General features: G+C 36.7%; 1 protein-coding gene across 5 annotated transcripts in view; it reads right to left on the bottom strand.

The window, feature by feature from the left end:
* Positions 1-14955, bottom strand: part of Rbms3 (RNA binding motif single stranded interacting protein 3) — a 1321467-nt gene that overhangs the window by 1101358 nt on the left and 205154 nt on the right. The window lies entirely within an intron of this gene.

Genomic DNA, 14955 nt, shown 5'->3' with positions numbered 1-14955 from the left:
ACTTTATTAAAAGAACAGTTTTTAGTCAGAGCACTTGTGTGGGATCTGGGGAGCACATGGATCTAAGACATGGTTCCTTGTGCACTTGAAGGGAATTTTTAGGAACCTGAAAAGGGATAATAATCAAGGAAAACAAGAAAACACATGCTAGATAGAGTAGGTTGGCTGGTAGTTACCATTGAAAGATGTGTCCCTCCAGAGGCTGTGAAGGTGACCTTATTTGGAAAGTGTCTTTGCAAATGCAGTTAAGGTTCCTGAGATGAAGTCATCCATCCAAATGGGCCCCAGATCCAATGACAGCTATTCTTATTAGAGAAGATACGAACGGAAGAGGACAGACAGAGGAAAAGGTGATGTGAAGACAGAGGTGGAGACTGGACATCTAGGAGCCAAGCAACACAAAGGATGTTGCAGCCAGCAGAAGGGAGGACAGAGAAAGTGGAATAGATTCCTTCTCAGAAACCCCAGAGAAATCCATCCCACTGATGCCTGGATTTGCAACTTCCAGCCTCCAGAACTGAGAGAAAATAAATTTCTGTTGATTAGAGCAAACCAGTTTATGGGATTTTGTTACAGCAGCCCTAGGAAAGGAATATACTAGATATGATATGTTATCTAGTAGATAATATGATAATCTACAAGAAAATAAGACCTCACTTATTTTCAAAACAGTTTTGCTATGTCCATTAACTTCCAACAATTTAAGGTATGATCCTCCTGTTAGTCCTTTTTCCAATTATCAGACCCTAATGTGGTGATGTGCACATAGAGATGTTGCAAGTGCTTAGAAAATATTGATTGACAGAAAACTGTATTTTGTGTGATGAAGAGTAATATACTACCACAAGCAGAACAAAGTGAATACAAGTATAGAAATGTGTGCCTTCCTTACTTCTGCAGATGGAAAAAAAAGATCTGTCAGAAAAAGGAAAGAACTGTCAAAAGCACACGATATCAAGCACAAAAACTGTGAAACACAAGTCACAGTACAAGTTGTTTGTGACAGTGTAAAAGCATAAATTTTTCATCAAGTTAGAAAATAAAGATCTACCATCTCGTCCAAATTACATGGGCCTCTCCTAACATTTTAATTATGTTCTACAATAATCTACAGTTGAAGAGGGATAAGTTGGTAATTGAGATATTTGGAGCAACTTGGGACTTCAGCCCTGGAAAAAACACTTGGTTTGCAAAAATAATTAAGTAAATCTAAGTGGGGAAAATGTATGATAGGCATTATTGGCAGGAATTGACACACACAAGTGAAAAAACAAACGAAGACAAACTTTCTCCTTTAATGATCTAAAATTGAAATAGCCTGCACTTCTAGTTGGTAGTAGGCATGATATCTGCTACTAAGGGATAAAGTCTACAAACTTATGTTCTATTGAAGGAGTTACAAAACTATAAAGCATTATGCAAATCTGTTGTAGGAAATAGATGATGTTAATAGTATTGAATGTTTATTATGTGCTAGGTGCATTACAATCTCTTTTCAAAGATTAATTCATTTACTACAATTTATTATTATCTTTATTTTATGGAGGAGGAAACTGAGGCACAGGCATAAAGTGAATTGCCTCACGGCTGAGTAATCAAGAAGTGGTAGAAGTAGGACTGAAACTCAGCAACCTAGTTCCAGAGGTCTCAGCCTCAATTTTTATATGTATTCCACCTATACAAAAGGAACTTATAACAATAAAAATACCATTTTGTGGAACAAATGAATAGGTGGTAATCCATAGCAAAAAGTAAAAATTAAGCAGCTACCTCAGTATTATACTGACCATTCGAAAAAAATATGGCAAAAAAATAAAATAGTTATTTTGCAGGACTCATGTGAGAATTCAAAAATAGAGCAGGTGTAAATGTGCTTATCAGAGTACCCAAAACAAAACAAAACAAAAAAGAATGTTGGGAGCTGCCCTGGATGCAGACGCCTATAAGTCCTGATGTACAGGGTTCTGAACAATTATTGCATTCAGTCTAGCACGGTAGTGTCAGGTCACAGTGGGGCATTACCCCAGCTCAAATAACAAGGAGTGGCTCTAGGAGTAGGTGTCATCCACTGGGGTTGAGATACACTCACCTGTTCCTTTGTTATCCTACCCCTTTGCCCTTTTGGGGACAGAATGTTCCCTGGGACCTCCCCTTGTGTGTCCCCTATATAAGACTAAAGCATTCCAGGGGCTCTCTCTTTCCATGGAAACTTAAGATATCAGAGACGTCCCTGGATTATTGTAAAGACACTCCTGTGTGTTTGTGTGCTTTCACTGCTGTTTTCTTAAGTTGTTGGAATATTCAGATTTTGTGAACCCAGCATTAGGTCTCCAGATATGACAGATGGCAACAAAGGAATTTAATAAAATTTGAGTTTTTAGAATATATATCTACAGAGACTTGCCTATGTGTCTTCTATTTTTAAACATTGGCTTAAAATTTGCCTAAAAATGCATAAAGATCCCACTGAAAGTAAGTCCACACGTAGTGATTACCTATAAGGGGGAAAAATGTTTTATTTCCCCCAAATGGTTTCATTTTCCTCCTGGGCAAATAGGAAGGCTTTATTTCATGGTCCAGATTTTTTGTTTTTATTGTTGGTACCAGGGATTGAACCCAAGGGCCCTTAAACACTGAATAATATCCCTTTTTTATTTTTTATTTTGAGACAGGGTTTCACTAGATTGCTCCCAGTCTTGCTAAATTGCTGAGTCTGACTTTGAACCTGTGATCCTCGTGTCTCAGCTTCCTGGGCTGCTGGGATAATACGTGTGCACCACCACATCCAGGTACAGCCCAGCTTTTACATTGGAGGAGTCATGAGATCTTTTCTAGCCAACGGAATCTGAAGGAATGTAACATACCGTTTCTAAATAACAGCATCTAAAGATTCTACTTCGGCATCTAATGCACCAGCTTCTATCAGAATAACCCCCTGACTGAACAACTAGAAAGTTCATTGAAGTGCCAAAACAAAACACGGAATAAAATGTCTGTCTGAAAAATTCAGAGATGTTTGACGGCACTGAGGAGTTAACAAGCAGATGGAAATAAAAGGCCAATGTGCTGCTGACAAGAAGAGGATCCCTGAAAATGCATGTGGATCCTATTTTTATTAATTTAACCACTTATTAATGTGTATAAAAAAACAAATTTGGATAATAGAGAAGAAAGCAGATGTTAGGAAACTGAGAGGTTAATTGAACCTGTTGCATCATGTTAGGAGGAGAAAATAAGAAGTTCAGGTCCAAACTAGATGCAAAATTTCCATAAGATTACACACCAGACTCAGAACAACATAGAAATGGGCCAGATCTCTCAAGGTTTGAAACACAGTTTCAGATCAACTCTAATTCTTTAGCCAGAAGCTAAACACAATCTTCTCTAGAGACAGATAACATCATTCATAGTATGTAACATTTATTAAACATGGTATCTGGCATTCGGTTTAGAATTACTAGGCATCTCAAGAGACGGAAGAGAAAAGGAAGTTAACAGAAATAGACCTAAGGGTGACCCAGAGCTATCAGACATAAACTAAAAATAACTGTGATAATAGGCTCAAGAAAATAGAAACAAGAGAATTTCACCAGAAAATGAGTCCATGAAAACTTAAGTGGGAATTCTAGAATTTAAAAATAAACAATTACTGAAATTAAGAATTTTAAAGAATTTTGCAACAAAATAGATACATTTGAATAATGGATTAATAATCTTAAAGTTAAGTCAGTAGATAATATCCAGACTGAGAAATGCAGAGGATAATAAAATGAGGTACAGAAAAGCATATAAAATGTAAATGAGATAGCAGAAATATATAACATACATGGAATTAAACTCCAGGAATGGAGAGGCGAAGCAATTTTTGAAGAGATGATTTCCCAAGACCAATGAAAGACATTAGCTACAGATAAAAGAAGCTCTATTAGCTCAATACAATGATAACCACAGTTAGACACAACATAGTAAATCTAATGAAATAAAAGAAAATACAAACTTAAAAGCAAAGAATACAAGATGCATTACAGTCAACAGAGCAGCAGCAAGACCGACAGCTCACTTCTCAACTAAAACAATAATACTAACAATAAAGTGCCATCTTCAAAGCACTGAAAGAAAACAAATGTCAACTTGGACTTCTATACTAAGTAGAAATATCTCAAGGATGAAGGTAAAAATAATACATTTAATCAAAGACTCTAACTGAAGTGTTGGTCATTAATAGACTTTCATTAAAATAAATATTAAAAGGCAGAGGGATCCAAAAATAGTCAAAACAATCTTGAAGACCAATGTCAAGTTGGGGAATTTAAATTACCAAATTATAAAATCTATTAAAAGAACAGCAAGGCCATATTCAATAAACCATTTGGTCTGAGTGTAAGGATAGTCATTTAAAAAATCAACATCATAGACAAGGGAATCTACAAATAGATTATACATACATGATTTCCAGCAAAGGCATCAGAGGAATGCAGTACAGGAAGGCTAATAAATTATACTAGAAGAACTGGATTTTCACTTGGGAAGAAAATATACCTTAATATCTAAATCACACCACAAATTATTCAAGATAGCTCATATATCTAAGTGGAAGAGTAAAATAATAAGGACTATCCTAGGATAAGAATGAAGTAGAGTATCTTTGTGGTCTCAGTTAAGGTTGTGAAGTGACTTTACTCTCAGACATTGCTAGAAGCATAAATTGGCTCAATCACTTTAAAACATCATTGAGCAATATCAAATAAAGCTAAACATCATTCTAAAGCATATTATCATTCCAGTAGTATTCTTTCTAGGGACATAGCTAAAAGAAATGAATATTCAGGCATGCTGGTGCACACTTATAGTCCCAGAAGCTCAGGAAGCTGAGACAGGAGAATTGTGAGTTCAAAGCCAGCCTCAGCAATGGTGAAGCACTAAGCAACTCAGTGAGACCCTGTCTCTAAATGAAATACACAATAGGACTAGGGATGTGGCTCAGTGGTTGAATGCCTGAGTTAAATTCCCCATACTCTCTCACAGAAAAAAAGAAAAATGAATGCATGTGACCTCTGTAAGTCACATACAAGAATATTCATGCAGTTTTATTCATAACACTCCCAAAGTAGAAAAAAAAAGTCCATCAACAAAAGGATAAATGAATTATGATGTAGTCATACAATGGAATACTACAGAGAAATAAAAAAAACAAACAATTTATATGTCCATCAAAATCAGGGAATCTCACATACATTGAACAAAGGAAGACAGTTAAAGAAGACTTTATGATTCTACTGACATGGAATTCTAGAACAGGCATTTTTTTTAATGATCATCAACTAATTGATTATAATAGAAGAAACAATAGAGATAACCATGAAGGCTGGTTATAACCAGAAAGAGCCAGGAGAAAATTTTCTTGTACATGCCTCTTTCTGGGTGGTAATTTTGCTGATGCATAAATATGTAAAACAATCAAAATGTACACTTAGAATTAGTGCATTTTAGTATGTGTGTGTGTGTGTGTGTGTGTGTGTATCTCAACAAAAAAGAGAAGGAAGTAAAAGGAAAACATGTTAAAGGACATCAATTAGTAAAACAAGGCTACAACACTGAAAATTCAACAAAACTCAAAGTAGATTCTTTGGTAGACATAATTTGAAAAAAGAGGCAAAGAGCATCAGTAAAAAAATCACACAGGTATTTAAAGAAAAAAAAAGGTGACACTCTGAACAAATTTATATCAATAAATGTGAAATTGTAGATGAAAATCCTTATCTTGTGAAAAATACAACTTCTCAAACTAACAAGAAATTGGTTTCAACTGTGGAAAAATAGAATATTGGAAAAGTCTTATATTAACTAAAGTAATTCAATCCCTAAGTAAAAATATTCTGACAAAGAACACTACTGGCTTACCTAAATTCCACTGACCAGTCCAAATATTTAAGTAAGTATCACACTTACACATTAATAAAAACTTTTCATATAATAGAAAATAAAAGATCTCTTTCAACGTTCTCTTATGAGGCTTGAACAATATTGGTAGTAAAACCTAATTAGGATATTCAAAAAATGATAAATCATAAGACAATCTCTCATGAACATGAATGAAAGAGTCATCAAAATATTCACCGTGTAATCCAGAAGTGTCTAAAAAAGCATAAATACACCCTATGTTGGGTTTATCCCAGGAATGCAAGTTGGTTTAATATTTTGTTCATATTAATATTTGGTATAGTTTGTTACTTTAACAATACAAAGAAAAATCTATATGCTTTTCTCAATAGATGTGAACAATGTACTTGATAAGTTCTAACATTTATTCATGATTTTCTAAAAAGTACTCTAGGAAGAACTAGAAACTCTTAATATTTAAAGGGTTTCTGAATAACAATAACAGGATGATAACAATAATTATCATTCTGCAAACATTGAACTTCATGAAGCCTTAACCCCCTGAGATTAGGAGTGAGGCAAAAGTGTTCTATATATATTTGTATTACAGTGATGCAATATGAGAATATTAAAGGCTATAGGGATTAAAAAGATAAATTAATAATAGGATTGCATTGTTTTTTATTTATACAATAAAGTATTAGAATTAACAAATGAATTCGACAAGCTCATTGAATTTAAGGTTAAAATATAAAAATCAATTCTAGAGTCAGGCATGGTGGTGCATGCCTGTAATCTCAGCAACTTAAGAGGCTGAGGCAGGAGGATCACAAGTTCAAGGCCAGCATCAGCAACTTCATGAGTCCCTAAGCAACTTAGTGATCCTGTCTCAAAAATAAAAAGTAAAAAGGGTTGGGGATGTAGCTCAATGGTTAAGAACACCTGAGTTTAATTCCTAATTTAAAAAAAAATCAATTAAATCAGTTCTACTGCTGAACACAAGCAAAAGAAAGTACATGGGGCTTCTGGAGTCTTGATCCAGGGTCAATGTTTCAAGAAGTGGGCACTAAACAAGAATTGTATGTATATTTTTTTTTCAATCTTCTCTTTGTCTCCATGCTGAAGGCATACAGTGAATCACATAAGTGCTATAAAAATAACCATGCTGGACAGGAAAATTAGAGAGGGCCAATGATAGATTGGCAAATTCAAATAGGGAGATCCAGACAAGCCATTCTGAAAGGATGACATTTAGGAATAGTCCAAAAGGAGACGGGGGAATAAGATTTTATAAAATGGGGGAAGAGTTTGAATTTTATATGAAGTGCATATGAAAGCTACTAGATTTTACAAAGGAAAGCCACGCGTGGATATTTCATATTTCTACTGACCATTCTGGCTGCAAGTTTGAGATCCCTGAGGTTTAGGGGAGGGAGCAGAAGATGGGTAAAGAGACTATTTATAGTAGTTACCATGGAAGAGGATGGCTGAAAGAAAAATTCATATTGCACAACCTCCCTCCACACAGAAAGTCATAAAAGGAGAACTTCTCTCCCTAAATGGAACACAAAGAGGGCACTTCCGGGGCTTTGTGAAGTGTGTGTGAATTGCTAATTAAGTATCAGGACAGGAGGAGTTAAAAAGAGAAAAATCCTCACATTCAGTGTTACTGGGGAGACAAATGATTACCCTCTCAAATGAAGGCTGGCAATAGAAAATGAACAAAGGTCAGTCTAACTAGAACCAATCCATCTCCCACATGTATGTGTTGTTGAAAAGGGTACAACTAATAAGGAGAGACAACCACAAGGAAGTGTTTATCTAAACTCCATTACAAGATCCTCATCTTTCCCTAATACTACTCTGCATGCAGATTCCTACAAACACCAACTTCTCAGAACTCGGAAGTCTAGGATACCAAGAAAGGAGATTCTATAACATGTACTTCTGAACTAGAATTGGGCCTGAAGGTATAAGCCCCTTCCCAGGAACAACCAAGAACAGCCACAGAAAGTCAACATTCGTGTGCATGCCTTAGTTTGGGTTTTTCCCAGATGCCAACTCTTAGCAAGGATCCAAGTGCAAGAATTTATGTAGGAGATGCAAGAAATATTACTTAGAAAGTGGGGAAGCGACACAGGGAAGAGAAACAGCCTCATATGCCAGGTCCCTTAAGAATAAAGTGGAGCTTAATCCCTAGTGGAGACTGGAAAACTGTAAAATAATGCCTAAGAGCTACACCCCACCAAGGAGCAGGGGTGTTCATATATCAACTTGTGCCAGTCATCAGTTGAGGGCTACTGAGGACCAGTGAATGAGTCACTGCCAGTTTCCTAGAGCAGAGACTTAGGGAAAAGTCCTCAGACAAAGAGATGTGAACATAAGCATTTGGAAGTCAGCAGGAGCTCTCTGAAATGCTAAGGCTCTAGGGATATGAGCACAGCACCCACAGATTTTGCAACATCACACCCTTCCTCTCTGTGTCAAAGGATTTCTTTACCTCTGGCCAACATTTCCTCTGCAGAGCAAATGATTCCAACAAATTGCAAAAAGGAGGAACTCTTCCCTGCATCTATTTCTCTCAAAGCACTCCTCATTGATTTATCTATTACATTATTGTTATAAATTAATAAAGTAAGGCATACGTTAATTTACTTTATAGGTTTCTCAGCCACTGATTTCCTATTATCCCTTTCTATTACTCAACTCAGTGACTCCTCCAGATAAATTGTCTGCAATGCAAATGCATCCCAGGTTCTTGGATTTTATTAAGTATATTAAAGGTGTATGATTTGTGCTAACAACTCAACTCATCACCCCATATTCAAAACTTATCCAATTAAGCTCAAGTGCATACTAAAATAGGAAAGAGATTCCCAATTTCTAGTTAATATTCTTATTGCCTAATGAATTGCTCATTCTTTCTAATTCTAGTGCCATTTGCTTAATTTTCCTTTAATTTCTAATATGCAAGAAAACATGTCTCATCTTCTGTGCGTAAAAATATATTGTCTTAATATTGCTTGCTAACATTTCTTAAGAACACTGAATAAAATTGCCATAGTGAGTGATAAGTTATATATACATCACCTGACAGTGCCAGGCACACAGTAGGCTCTCAATGAATGCACAGTTGTATGACTGATGCTCATGAACAAATCAAGAGACTTTTCAGTTCTCATAACAACAATTTGTTGATTCATCGGATAGCTATTGTTCTCTTGTTTTTGGTGAGCCTTGTAAGGTGAAAAAAAATCAATGTTTGCTTTTATACTACTTCTTAGAGCTAATTGGTAGTTTTTTTTATTTTTATAGTCCATTGATGCATTAATAAATTTCAGTAAAAATAGAGCCTTCAATTCACATGTTTGTTCATTCAGAAGACTTATTAAATGACAGTCATGGGCCAGGTCCCATGAACAATTTTACAAGACTGCTAAGACTAAAAAAATGACCAACCCTGCACAGCATCCTGGTCTGTGGTGAACAACTTGCATTGCTACCATAATACATACAGCCCAAGAACAGGAAACAGCACCCCAGAGGTAATCAGGCAGGTTTCGTCTCATGTGGGGATATTTGAAATAAGTCTTCTGAATGGTGAAATGTGGGTAAAGATGCTAGATGAAGAGAACAGCATTTGTTAAGTTCTACCTTTCTTTCTTTTCAGGAAACTTTATTGCAATGTCACTATATTAGGCTTCTCCTGAGAAGAAAAACCAATAGGACATCAATCAATCTCTGTCTATTAGATTTGATAGATTTCATGTTTAAGGCAGGGGGCCCTAAGGAAGAATAGCACTACCTTAGATGAGGTAGAGGGAAGTGATGGGGGGGAAGGGATGTGGGGATAGGAAAGATAGTAGAATGAAACAGACATTATTACTGTATGTATATGTGCGACTGCATGACCAATATGATTCTGCAACATGTACACTCAGAAAAATGAGAAATTATATCCCATCTATTTATGATATATCAAAGTGCATAAATGCATTCTATTATCACGTATAACTAATTAAAACAAATATTTTTTTTTAAAAAAAATAGCATATCTGACAGTCCCAGCAATAGCAAATTGTACTTTAATTTTGAAGAAAAAAAAACAACAAAGTATTATTGATTGTTTATAAATTTTTACTTAAGGATACTCTCTCATATGAGAGAGAAGGAGAGAGAAATTAAAAGGAAATTAAACAATCGACTTATGGCAAATCCAAAATTGGTACGGTAGCCTGGCAGTCCGGAAATTCAGGTGGAAGCTGATATTGCCTCTATAGGTCTGAATTGCAGGTTGAAGTTTGGAAACAGGCAAGATGGCAGAGTTGCCACCTAGGGGCAGAATTTCTTCTACTTCTGGAAACATGGGTCCTTGCTCTTAAGATCTTCAAAGAATTAGATGAGGGATACCCACAGTATGGAGGGTAATCTGCTTCATTCAAAGTCTGGTGATTAAAAGATTAATCACACCTAAAAGATACCTTCACAGAAACATCTTTACTGGTATTTGACCAAACAACTGGGCACCATAGCCTAGCCAGGTTGGCACATAGAGTCAGCCAGTGGAGTCACTAAGGAAGTTTTGTTCCCAAAGCATAATTGCCAATCAGCAAAGTCAGCATGACCTGAACCTTGTTAGAAATGCAAATTCTTGAAAGTTCCATACACCCCCTCAAATCTGAACCTCTGGGGTAGGGTCTAGCAGTATTGTTTTAACAAGCCCTTTGAGTATTTCTGATGCACCCCAGAGTGAGAGGACCACTAGACCAGAGTATATTATATTCACCTTTTAGGTTGTAAAACAAAAATGTTAACAGAAAAGCAGGTTATTAATTGCCTGATATTTCAAAGGCTTCAGTCACTTGATAGATTTTCATGTTTAAATGGCATTATCGCATAGTCCCAGCAATATCACATTGTACTCTAATTTTGGAGAAACAACAAATGACAGTACTATTGATTGTTTATAAATCTTTACTCAGGGATACCAAATAACAAATCCATTGAACTTTTCCTACATCACTACCTCTAGCTCTTTAACTTTGAGACTCTTAAGCTGGCTTCAATTTCCTTGAATAAGGTCAATAGGACCCACATCAGAATTTGCCTCAAGACTTTTCAATACTCCTTTTGAAGGTATTGATCATACAATGGAAACTGTTTCTAAACTGTTTCACAGCAGTTCAGAGAAAATATACTGAAGTGACCAATGGGAAGGGTTATTGTTTGAACTCCTTTCAAGTACTCCATTCATTCATTGACCCCCAAAGCCCTATTTATCAGTTTTATCTATGGTAACAATAATGCTGAATAAGAAAACAACCTTAATAGTTCCCAACAATAAATGTTCATTGTTCACGCATCTGAGGTTGGTGGCTAGCCTGCTGCTGGACTCATTCACATGTCTAAGGATTGACTGGCCATTGGCTGATCTGGGATGACCTCAGCTGGATGACTGCAATTACCATGCTCTACTATTTTGTTTCAGGCCTGGATTCTGTGCCCCTCCCTATGAACTTCAATAGTTCCCTATACATAATTCCAATTAGAGTACGCCTTACAATAAATTAGCAAATCAAAAGAAAGCTGAGACAGATGCTCATAGCACATATGGGGTGTTTGATTACTAAATCATTGAAGAGCTACACTCTCTACCATTCCCACCTATGCATGTTCTTGTGATGAAGGCAGAGGGAAAGAAAGAGTGTACACATATGGAAAATTCTTGTTTGAGCCTCTGCTTGCATGAAGTCCACCAAGAGCCAGAGCAAATCAAATGGCTAAGCCTAGAGGCAGGGCAAGGAGGCTCTGCAAACTCATGGAAATGGACCAGATTCATCCAGAGAAAGATAAAGAACAGAGACCATGTTCAATAGCTAACTTCCTTTCAGATTAGAAAACCCTACCCTATCTCCATTTTACCCCTTTCACCTGCCCATTTTTACTTTTTTATCTAAGATGTCACTTTCCTGGGAAACTTCCTTTGCTAAAGGTTGGATTTAATGCCCACACCCCACCATGAGCTTCCACAGTTCCTTCTACACTACATTACTGTAGGCCTTCTGATACAGTCATGAATTAGCAAAGCCAAAACAGCTGAGAGAAATGCTCATAATATACATTTGAACAACATTACGTTTTTGATTGCTAATTGATTAAAGAGCCACACTAAAGATTTATTGAAGTCTTTTTGAGATTTTCAACTTCTTGAATAAGTGATGCCAAGTTCAGTTTATTCTGAAGACTGATTTTCCTCATCAAAACACACATATTGCTATGCTTTTCTATACACGGTCCCTTCTACCTGTAATCTTTCCCCTCTGTGCTAAGCTAAAATCTCATCTTTGACGTCTCCATCAGAATTAGTAATTATCCCGAATAGTCCCATAGCACTCTACTTATCTTCACTAGAGCACTAACAATTCAGTTTTAGAATTGATGATATGAGGACAACAGATTATTTCCATTTCCTAATGAAGAAGCTTCCAGTTAACTGCCAGAGTGTGCCCTCAACAATGCAGGGATGGAATGGAAATGTACACCCAGAGTGTCCATTATTGACTGGTGCCTAGGAACCTTTATGAGCATCAGGAGAAGCCTTGCGCTCTCATCTTCCACCGTTAATTCCTTAAGTTAATAAACTTAAGTAAACTCCAAAACACCTAGGTTCTGATTCTCAGTTTAGGAGCTTTAGGTCACTAGAACTCTATTACTTTGGGCCCTGGACCCTTCCCTCAAGTCTTTTCATCTTTTTGTACCTTGATGACTAGCTCCTTTCTATCACTGCAGCAAACCAAGACCACCCACCACCAGCAAAATACACCCAAGGGCTCTGGGCTGAGTTATTTTATGACATCCTCCCTCAACCTCACCTCCAAAGACCATTTCTCTCCTCCAAATTACTTACCTCTATTTCCTATCACTGAACTTCTACCATCCTATTCAGTTCACAATAATCTTTTAAGATTTGCTCTTAGTTCTCATTATATCTCTTTTTAACCCTCTCTTTTATAAAATATACATTTCCCATCATATTCTAGTTTTCCAAAATTTGTGTTTTCCATCTCTATTTTCTCCTAGGGAGTTCTAACAGCAAAAGACCCGTGTTCTGCTTGTTTATCTGACAGTCTGAAGTGGGAAGTGAGATGATGGGATATTTAAAAAGAAGAGAGATGGGGGGGGGAAAGGTGGGGTGGGGGATACAGATTCAGCAAGTACACATCATTTGCAGGAAGCAAGTTGGTCCCAGGAGTGGTAATTAGTCATTTAAGGAAATAATAAGGATGAAAACCATACAGCAAAAAGCATTAAAAATAATCACTGACTTGCCAATTTTGTGAAGTCAATGGCTTGCAAGCAGTTTGATTCATAACATAAAAGAGCCTTTTAAAAAACTTAACAGACCAAAGTGCTATGCAATTCCTTAGTCAATCCTCCCAGGGGCAATAGAAGAAAAATCCTTTCCATTCAGAAAAGGGATTTCTATCATAGATGGGGGTGGTCCTCAGGGCTCTGTCCTAATTTTACATCCTCTTCCTAGGATATGTCATTCAGTTTCATGGATTATACTTCCATATTAAGATATGGACTCCTCTAATCCCTCTGAATTCCCAACCCACATAGACACCAGCTTAGTGTAGGTTTCCACTGGGATATTTTGAAGGTGCTCTTTCATTTTCACTTGTTTCCATAGACACCCTCCTTACCCTTCTCCACTCTGCTCTTGGCTCTAGGAAACTGACTCTCTGAACTTCGTCAACCTATTTCCTCAACCTTCTGAATTCTAGGTGAGTTTAGTGAGTGTCAGTGGCAGAAGCACAGAGGAGGAGAGAAGAGAGGTTGGTATCTTTAGTCCCCGAGTTTCCTTTCCGCCAGGGTATGTGTAGACAAGTCCACATATTCCACATGGGGGTGGCCTCTTTCCCACTGCTACGTTAAACTCGGAAAAGCATCACTTCTCTTTGATTTTATTTATATAGATAGTGGTCACTATCAATTGTTGATTTCATTTTACCCTGCCTACAACTTTGTTAAAAGGCTCTTGACTTAACTGTCTTTAATTTCACTTTCAGAGTACACATCAGTATCCAAATTCACTTTATCCAAAACTAGGTTCATCATTTCTCATCTCTCCATTCCAGCATCTTCCTTCTGAGCCTTCTCTTGTATGATCTGCCACAGTGAATGGTTCTACTATTTATCCTCCAGGACTCTCCAGGAGCCTGGGAATCATAGATGGCTGCTCCTCCTCCCAATCATTACAATTAGTGAATTTGATAAATCATCAAATAATATGCATTCTAAGACTCTCTTACCCTCCTTACTTCTCTTGAACCCTAATCCAAGCCAACATCATCTTCTACCAAGTTTACTATGGCAAATGTGAATGATCTTCGTGCATTTGATCTTGATTCACTTTAATCCATCCTGCACAATACAGGCAGGATCATCTTTCATAAATGTAAATATGATTTACATTTCATCTGCTTAACACTCTCCAATGCTCCCCACTGGCTTCAATATCAATTTTCAAAGGGCCATTATTTTCTGACTTCCAGTTGTTTCTATAACCTCTTCCTTCACAATTTACTATACCCTCTTTTTTTTCTCCAAAGTTATTCCATTCCAAAGCTTACCATGGTTTTTCACCTCTGAAATTTGGTACATGCTGATTCTCTACCAGAGCATTCTTTCCCTCCCCGGCAATCCCTTTTTACCTGGATCACCACTAATCAAGAGTAGACAGCAGGCTCAATCACAACAGGGACTATGTCTATTGTGCATTCCATTGTACTCCTAACACCTAGTATAGAACCTGAAACCTGCTGATATAGAAAGCACTGGCCAGAACTGGTCAATGAACACTAAAAATATGCCTGGGTCTGAACTGAGATAGTATTCAAAATCAAGTATTTTTGAGCACAAGTGTCATAAAATGTGAAGTACCTCAATATTTTATATCAATCACATGTTGAATGATAATAATTTGGCATACATATCACATTAACCAAAATGTCATTAAAATTGAATTTATGCATTTCTTATATTGTTTAATGTTGGTCAGTTTCACATTAG

This window comes from Marmota monax, unplaced genomic scaffold, assembly GCF_021218885.2.
Source record: "Marmota monax isolate L192 unplaced genomic scaffold, Marmota_monax_Labrador192_F-V1.1 WCK01_AAM20220418_F8-fsc00021, whole genome shotgun sequence".
Taxonomy (NCBI): Eukaryota; Metazoa; Chordata; class Mammalia; order Rodentia; family Sciuridae; genus Marmota; species Marmota monax.
The sequence above is the reverse complement of the archived record's forward strand: the minus strand, read 5'-3'. Positions and strand labels throughout refer to the sequence as shown.